Source organism: Euphorbia lathyris, chromosome 7 (genome assembly GCF_963576675.1).
Source record: "Euphorbia lathyris chromosome 7, ddEupLath1.1, whole genome shotgun sequence".
NCBI classification, from domain to species: domain Eukaryota; kingdom Viridiplantae; phylum Streptophyta; class Magnoliopsida; order Malpighiales; family Euphorbiaceae; genus Euphorbia; species Euphorbia lathyris.
In genome coordinates, this window is record NC_088916.1 from 85,089,204 (window position 1) to 85,098,792 (window position 9,589).

At 34.7% G+C, this 9,589-nt stretch overlaps 1 pseudogene; it reads right to left on the minus strand.

Annotated features, from left to right (window-relative positions):
• Window positions 1-293: 293 nt before the first annotated feature.
• Window positions 294-6,302, minus strand: LOC136200513 (protein DEFECTIVE IN MERISTEM SILENCING 3-like; annotated as a pseudogene).
• Between the last annotated feature and the right edge of the window lie 3,287 nt (window positions 6,303-9,589).

The window sequence follows — 9,589 nt, forward strand, 5'->3', positions numbered from 1 at the left end:
TACTAAATTTACCCACTTCTACTCCTAATGGTTAAAAACTAAAAGGAAAAAAATGACAGATTTGCTACGCCTAATACGAACCGGTCCTTACTGCACACCACAGATCGAAAAGGATTGTTTCAAACCATTGACTTCACAAAACCAATTGCTCCTGGTAACTGAATAAGATGCCCTTTTCATGAAAACAAATTCGTAGCCCATTCAAAAACGATAACGGAATAGAAGACTCTTCGGAGTTGCTATCCTGATAAGGATTTGATTCCCCCTTCTAATATCATCTAGGGTTGAACCTATCATGTCCTCCCTGCATTTGAAGCGAGAGCGAATGCTGTTGAAATCTGCAAAATACAACTCTAATCCAACTCAATTAAGATGTGTTCAGTGCAATACCTGAGCTGTGTTTGCAGAGGTTTGTGAGAGAAACTTAACAAACTCTTCCTTCATTCTCTCAAAATTGAATCTTGCAGAATTCAACAGCATTTTCTCTCGCTTTAAATCCTCTGTCAACTTCTCCTTTTCCCATGTCTTCTGTTTGAGTTGATTCTCAGTTTCCATGTAGCTATCAGGTGGATTTGCTGATATGGAAGGTTTTGGAAATCTTACATCAACATCGGTCCTGCAGAACAAAAAAAATCCAGAAAGAAGGGATACCAAATGAGAAATACACACACAACACGCACTCACACACACACATGTAACTCTAAACATAGGGTATGCCAAAATATGTTATTCACTAGCCAGATGCATCGCATGAACCATAAAGGGCTATGCGTCCCCGCTAAGCGAGGGTCCGGAGAGGGATCCCATCACAACGGTCTACTGGGGGCAAGCCTTCCCCTGCCATTTTTTTTGGCAAGAGGTCGCTTCTAAGACTTGAACCCATGACCTCTCGGTCACACAACAACAACAATGTTTACTGCTGCGCCAAGGCTCACACTTTGAATCGACCATTCTAGACAAAATACATATTTCTTTTCTTTTGTATGATAGTTGTACAAAAATTGGGGGAAGAAAAATCCATGCACCAAATATCATGAGTTGAATTTGGAAGGTCAGAGGCTAATGCTATGAACCCTATAGGTGGCCTATTATAATCAAATTATAGCACATACATAATTCTACAATCTATCACTATTCAGAAAAACATTTCTGTTGAAACACCTTTCCACATGATTTTGATTTGAAAATTGTTTAAGTTAATCCATGATTAAGAGGCAATTAAATTTAAGTACTTTGATTTAATTGTACTAATATGTTTGTTCAATGTTGAGTATAAGTATAAATGAAAATAGAAATAAAAAGTAAGACAGGATGAAGTCAGCATGAGAACACAGCACAAGTTGAGTGGAGTGTAACTCAGCATAATAGAAGAAAAGTCATCTTCAGAACAAACGCTTGAAGATGAAGCTGACCAAAGAAGCTGAGTGGAACGTAACTCAGTATCAAAGAAGAGAACGAAGCTGACCACGGAAGCTGAGTAAGAGTATGACTCAGAAACAAAGAATGAAAGCAACGTCTATAAAGTTCAAGCTGAGTATTCGTCAGGACAGCGCGAATGATATGTTTGCTAAAAGACAAGATCCGACAACTATCTGCGCCAATACAGAAACCTTAGAATTACGCACAGAGTCAATTTCGAGATGCATGGGTCAACTGTCCTCTAGCTAAAAGACGAAACTAGCGCTAGAAGACGAACCTGCCGGAAGAAGACAAGCCTGACGCCTGCTAATTTCAGACTACAGGATTAGCCTGCAATTCTTAATGCTGACCAAGAGAATGACACAATAGATCCGTTTGAATCCAACGGATACTTCCAGATTCAAATCATTAGAGCTTCAGAATCAACTATAAAAGGACAAGTTCATCACTTAGACTAATTGTCGAAAAAATACAAGAGAAAAAGAGCATACATACAAAGCACATTCAAACAAGAAAAAGATCTTACACCAAATTTCCATTTCTATGTAAAAGCTAGATTGAATTTGTTTTCATCTAAAGTGTTCTTCATCTAGAAAGAACAGATTTGTATCAATTGTAAAAGATTGAGAGAGTGGTGCCGAGTACTCGGTTTTAAGTACTCAGCGGTAGAGAATCTGAGTGTTTGGTTATAGCGCTCAGTAGGAGTTGAGTAGACGAATAGAGGAAGGTACTCTTGCATATTCAACTGCCTTGTAAACGGTTTGTGCTCTACCTTTAAAGAGCTCAGTATTGGATTGAAAAACCCAGAGGGATTCTGGGGACTGGACGTAGGCGGAGAGACCGAACCAGGATAAGTCTGCTGAGTAATTTCTAACTCTCTCTCAATATATATATATATATGTATGTGTTTCTTGATTAAATTGCTCAGGATATAAATTGTAAAAGCTGACACTGAGTAATCTTGGTGCTGAGTTGGAAGCTGACCTCAAGTGTTAATTCCCAACTCACAAGTAAAACAGTTCTAGTCAGCATCTGACTAAAGCTGTCTTACATCTCTCGGCCGTGCTAACCTAAACTAAGTTAAATAAATTCAAAGAATTGATTAAGTCGGCATAATTAAGCAAAAAAGTTACATTAGTTCCTAACCCCCCTTGGAACTAATCACACGGGACCAACAATTTCTTTCTTAGTGCATTTAAACTACCTACATGCAGAAAGCAAATTCCGAAATACCATAAAATGAGATGTTGTAAACCGTTGAAATTCACCATTAGATCTGATTGGAAGACAATTTCATGTCAATAATGAAGCAAAATACTTACCGATTCCCCACGGAAAAGAAACCATTAGGCTTAATAATCCCTCCATCCAGTGAAATTGCTCCATCACTTATAAGTGGAAGAGCAAGTAGCATCTCCTCCCTACTTTTGTAAACTTGCAGGCGAGAAAAGAGGCTGTAAAATATAGTCTCTCTGAGGCCATAGACATCAGATACATACAACAAATTCATGTAATCCACATGGATCATGTTAACAGCGAAACCAATAAATCCAAGTGGGCACTCGCCATTAGGCAATTTTGGTTGTAGAAGATCAAGCCTTCTTTGAGGGTCATCATCCACAAATTCACCACAGTAAGATCTACAAGGGAAAAAAGTTTGTAATTCAAGAGCTGAATTCCAAACAGCAATAAAGAAAAGAAAGAGATACATGCCTTAAATTTTCGAGACAAATGACAAGAAATCGACCATCCAGAGTCTGTCCGATAGTAGTACCAAAACCTCGAATTCCATAATCACTATTTATATGTCCTTCCTTGTCATAAGTTTCAAGAGCTTTAACACCTTCGTAAGTCTTGCAAACAATTCCTAGCATTGTCTCTACTCCTAAGTACTCTGAAAGAAGCCTGCAATTAAGAAAGAATAAGTAAAAGTAGGTTGAAAATAGTGCAGATAACTAACAACAACTGCATTATCATGCAACTCTTTAAAGCAAAGTTCAGTGTGGCAGTAAGTACGGTGGCATTTCACTGATTGAAAATAATAAGAGCTCTTGGAATTGTGGAGTACATAAATTAACTGACTATATTAGTATGCTATATTAGCAAGGATGCAACTTCAAACTAACCTGCTAAGATTATCATCAACCACCTTGCCCAGAGTAGCAACAATACCAAGCACATCCTTAGTGAATCCGAGTTGAGGTGCATGAGTACCATGGCGCATTGTCAGCTGACACAGAATGCCTGCAGCAGAAGTTTCATGCTGCAGAATCTGCTTTACTGTTTCTTCCTCACTCTGATGGGAGGAATGGCTTTCACTTTCACCACTAGGAGTCTTGCGGAGTGATAATTACCAAGAATAACTGAAAGGAAACTTGTCGGTAGCAAAAAATGAAAATGGAAAAAGAGATATTATGCATCACAAATGATTATACAGATAAAATCTCCAAACAATTCTAGCATCTAAAAGTAAATCCTTCCATTCGGAAACACTGACTGGAAGTTGGGATAAAAAAACTGCTCATATTAATTTTCGACCTAGCTTAACTATGAAAAGAATTAATTTTGTGACCTCTGAATTTGTTTTCCAAATGATGCTTACTTTATTAATGATAAACACTTCCCTGTTATAACTTATAAGAGTACAAAAGGCAGACTTGAACTAGAACTCCTGCTCATATTATAATTCAAACTTCCTAAATAAAAATTCTGAAAATAAAACCATACCCCTATTAGAATTAAAACTTCCTAAATAACAATTCTGATAATAAATTCCTACTCCTCAAGGACTAAGACTTCCTAAATAAATAACAATTATGAAACTAGTAAGTCCTAAACCTAATCAAAATAACGATTTATTATGATATAGACTAGCTACAACAGTTTTAACATTGCCTTCCCCTACAAAAATGAGTGTGAACTCATGCACAAAGATGATAACTTGAGCTACTTCACCAAAGCATCAGTTGGTGATAGGATCTTCATCATCTGGTTCTAGTAAAGGTTCCTCCAGTCCTTCCAGCCAGTGATATCTTTTATACTGATGTCTTCATGTATACAATTAGTCATAATTATAACAAATCCCCTTAGACTTTCGTTTCTCTAAACGGTCCTTCCACGGCTGGCCAGCAGTCCCATCTTGATAATTTCTCTTTTTTCATATAGCCTTGGTAATTCAGCAGATTTATGCAACTCTACTTCGACCACTATTGTGCCTTTCAACAGTGTGTTGATGCTTACAAAAATGCTCACACATATGCAACCAACCAGCTCAAGGGATCATACGACCCATCAAACTTAGGAAATCCAGTTTCGAGAATTTTGGAAGCAGTCCTCCTCCTGCCGTCGTATTCTACTGTCCACCCCTTGTCTCTTTCCTTGTTGTGCTAGATTGCCACTCTCCTCAATGGTTTCTAGTTGGAGTACCATGGCCTCCACCTTTGGCCTGTCTTTGCAGTATGAATCTCAAAAAGGCTTCAAACTGTTTTTCCAGATTACTTGATTCACCTATAACTTGCTCTAATACCACTTTGTTAAGCTCCCGAGTTTTGGATCAAATTACGGGTCCTTGAACCTTGAAATCAGGAAGTGAATCTTACTTGTTTTTCTTTCGAGATAGTATGATGAGAATTAATTAATGCAGCTCGTTAGAGAGAAACCCGGATCTCTATGATGAGAACTCCTGACCTCTGAATTTGTTTTTCAAATAGTACTTTACCAATGATAAATGGCTCCTTTCTAGTATTCCTATTCTATTAGATTTAACACTTCCTAAATAAAAATTCTAAAAATAAACTACTATCCTATTAGAATTAGAACTTCCTAAATAATAGTTCTGAAAATAAACTCTTATTTCTACTAATACTAAGACTTCCTAAATAAATGATAATTCCGAAAATAACAATTTCTAAATAAATTTACTCTGATTTCGAAAATAACAGTTTCTTAACAACATCATTTTCTGTTTATATCAGCAAAAACTTTACTGAAATATCTTTTCTAATTAAATTAACTAAAACATTGAAGGAGACAGTGTATACGAATGACAGATCTAAACATTGCCGCCACAGTACTTAAAGCACTTGGAGAACCAAGAATTAATGGCCAACAATTAAAAACAGGTGACTCAGTTGAATTTGTTAGGTAGCTACCATGCTTCAATTAATAACCATTACACTACACAACATAAGTTTGTTCCTAGATGTGCTTGTATCCAAGTGAACTGCACGTGCAAATACTTCTTAGCTGAGTAATCTTCAAGAAGAACTAATCCTCTAGAAGAGGCACAAAAAATAAAATTTAGAATACCTTGCAGATCAAGTATTGAGTCTTCTAATTTGTTTTGTTGACTTTTCAAAATTTTCAAGTTATCCTCACGCTGCTTGATTTTGATTCCTGCTGCCTGTAGATCATCTTGAAATTTCTGCAAAGGTTACAATTTAACAATTAGTTCTTTGACCTACTTTACATTGTAAATAAGCTCCAGTAACTTAAAGGATGTCTAAAAAAATACAAATTGCAATGTGAAATTTCGACTTTTTTTTTACAAATGTCAACTCCATAAAATAAAATATAAATAACAGAAGAATTTCTTTTGATTTACACCCACATCACAACAAAATGTAAAGATCCTATGCAAACTGAAAACCTTAGAATTTTATATGACGGATTGGGATTGCATAGAACCACCATTTTGCATTTCATTACTTGGGATAATACTAGCTTCTTCTTCCATCAGAGATGACAAATCCTGCGGAAACACTCTATGTAAGAATTACATCTAAAACAAAAGGATCGACTTAACATTTGTAACTATGAACATATCATCTCAAAGAGCAACATGACACTATGTTCCTTACACAAATAGGTAAAGCAAGGCACATTTGTATGCATCACAGTGCACCTCAAGAAACAATAAAAAGCCGACAAACAAAAACCATATTTACTAATAATGGAAATAGTCATAGTAATCTTCTGAAATCTAAAGATGATAAAAGTCTAAAACATATGAAGCCTCAGACATAATTTCTTTATGGTCTCACTGCATATAGTGAACAAATTAAAAGCCTTCAAAGCTTATGCTCCCAAATAATATCCCAATTATTGGAAGATGAAGTCATCAAAATTAGCTGCAAAGTTTAAAAGTTCTCTGCCATTCAAAAACAAGGGCTGACAATATAATTTCTTTGATAACAACCATGCAAACATAACATGGCTGCTACTCTTCTACATGTCAAAATTTTCAAAATATAGTTCACTGAGTGAAGCAAAATGAATCCAGCCACACTAATCACCATCCTTCTTAGGGTCTCCAAATTTATCATTCTCATTTAAGCAATAATTCAAAGAAACTTCCGTGATTTTCAAACAGCAATCACAATGAAAAATCAATTTCCAAGCCAAGAGAAAAAAAATTTCACCAGAATTACAGCTCTACTATGAAGCACCGATAGGGGATACGCCAAAGGATATTTCTAAAAAATATGAGATACGGTACGACGGGGATACAGCAAATTTTATATATAATTAATAATATATATATCATTTATAATGAAAATTCAAAAGATACATAAATATATAAATCACAAATCATATTCATAAAGTTATTATAAAAACACAAATAATACTCTCAAGTCATTATAAAACCATAAATAACATCTATAATATTAACTAATAAGTAATTAATTCATAGCAGATCGACCAGATGAGAGGGATCGACTTCAGCAAAGCAATCGAGGAAGACAACTGATTGCACATAACCACTGAACAGAAGAACTCGATCAAATGAGAGAAAAGTTTTAGGAATTTCAATTTTGTTAGGGTTCACTGCATCGCACAGGAGAGATTTTCAATTTTAGTTTAGGGTTCAATGGATTTGGTGTCCGTATATACTAGTAATCCTGGGATTATTTCATTTTAATCCTTATATTTTCTGAGTTTTAAACAAACCCTTATACTTTCATAGTTTTTAAAAAAAACCCTAAATTATCCCCGAAGTGTCCCCGAAGTGTCCCCCGCGTATCCCATCATTTAAAAAAAAATATTGTAGCATCATTTTTTGATGGGGCATCATTTAATAAAATAATATTATTTATTTTCTTTTTCATTTATTTTATATACATAAAAACCAGAAATCAAGAATCATTTAACACTAATAATCAATCCATACAAAATTATTTAACTCTAATAATGATGAAATGAGTTGGAGTAAAAACATTGTAGCAACATGAAAACAGATAGAGAATATGATGAAAACATGGTTTGATGCAGTAAATTTGATGAAATGTGTTGGAGATGGTCTAAGCCCTGGTTAGTTGCAAACTGAAAAGAACTATTCATTAAACCCAAAACGCAATATTACCATCCATACGTGGTTCAGATCAACGCGGTTAGGTTTTGACAACAACAAATTTAACTTGTCAAAACTAATTTGTGTGACTCACTTATATACCAAGTAAAACAAAATTCAGTTGAAATTATCTGATTATCGATTTATAAACATCCATGCAAAACAATTTTTCTTAGAAAGAGAGGAATTGAGTCCAATTTACATTAGAATATTTGAATTATCCCAATGATCAAAGAAAATTAAGCAATTAAAAAGAACCGGACGAATTCCATCTTAAATTACAAAATGCACAATTGGAAAATTATGGACCCTAATTTGGTCGATCCAACAATGAGCTTACCCGGAAATATAACTATAGAATTCCTGAGCGTTAAATACCTAGGATGGGCAAAGAATAAGATAATAATTTAAATAGTTATCGAGTTTTGTCATTGTATTATACTATTAGGTAATTGTGGTTTCCTAAATACACTACCACTATGTTTAATAGAGGCGATATACGAGGTGATATAGGGATAAAAAGTGGCTCTTTATATTCATTGTTTGTTAGAGGGGGTGTACAAGGAAGGATAGATGGGTTGAACTCCAATTAATATTTTTTTTTAATTTATAATCATAATCAATGTATCTTCCACATGATTTTTTTTTTATGTGAGACTAATAATAGTAGATTGGCTCTCTGAACTTGTCCATAATTTTTTTTAGCTCCCTGAAACTTTGCAAATGTCTTACCAGCTCTCTAAACTTGCTTATTCCGTAACAACTGAATACAAAAACCATAATACTAACTCGTGTTAAATTGCAAAAATGCCCATAATGTTTTGGAACAGGAGTAATTTTACCCTTAACGTCTAAAATGGTGCAATTTTACCCCTAACATTGGAAACCAAGAGCAATTTTACCTTTAACATTGATAAATTGGGTTAATTTGAGAAATAATTCATTAAATTGTCTTCTCGGTCATGAATCTTGTCATCTACACTTCATACGTGCATCATTTTATCGGTAACAAATCACAAACATATGTTGGGATGTGGAAAAAAATATACTATCTTTTGTACAAATTGGACAAAACAATTCAAAAATTTCACCAATTTATAAATTTGCTCTGGGCTACTAAGGTTAGGGGTAAAATTGCACCATTTTACACGTTATGGGTAAAATTACTCTTGACCCAAAATATTAAGGGTATTTTTGCTCCTTAACCCTACTAACTCTCGTTCCTTAATATTTCGATCTCTCAATCCTGCAACACTAACTCTTATAATAGGTTGAAAGGTAGGGGAAGAAAAAAATTACCTCACAAATAGATGAAGATGTATTTTTAGAATTTAGGTTTAATAAGTTTTCATATTCAGTTGGTACATAAGCAAGTTTAGGGAGCTGGTGAGACATTTGCAAAGTTCATGGAGCTAATAAATTTTTATGGACAAGTTTAAGGAGCTGGTGATACGAAATAAGCAAGTTTAGGGAACTGGTGAGACACTTACAAGTTCACAGAGCCAATCTACTATTATGGACAAGTTCAGAGAGCTGGTGATGTATTAGGCCTAATTTTATTGACCTATTTCAAAGCTTAGTAACCAATTCACAATATAAGCTCAAAAAAAGCGAAAAAACTAGTCAAACTTACCACATATCATTTGCTTAAATATAACAGGAATCTATACTATATACTAAATTTGTAGTTAATAAGATATCTATGGCCGGACGTGCCATTTTCTTAAAATATTGTAACTCTTCTTCTTCACAACTTTTCTCCTTAGCTTTGCGGAACGATGGTGATAAACCCTTGCCAAATAATTACCCACGTTCTCAATC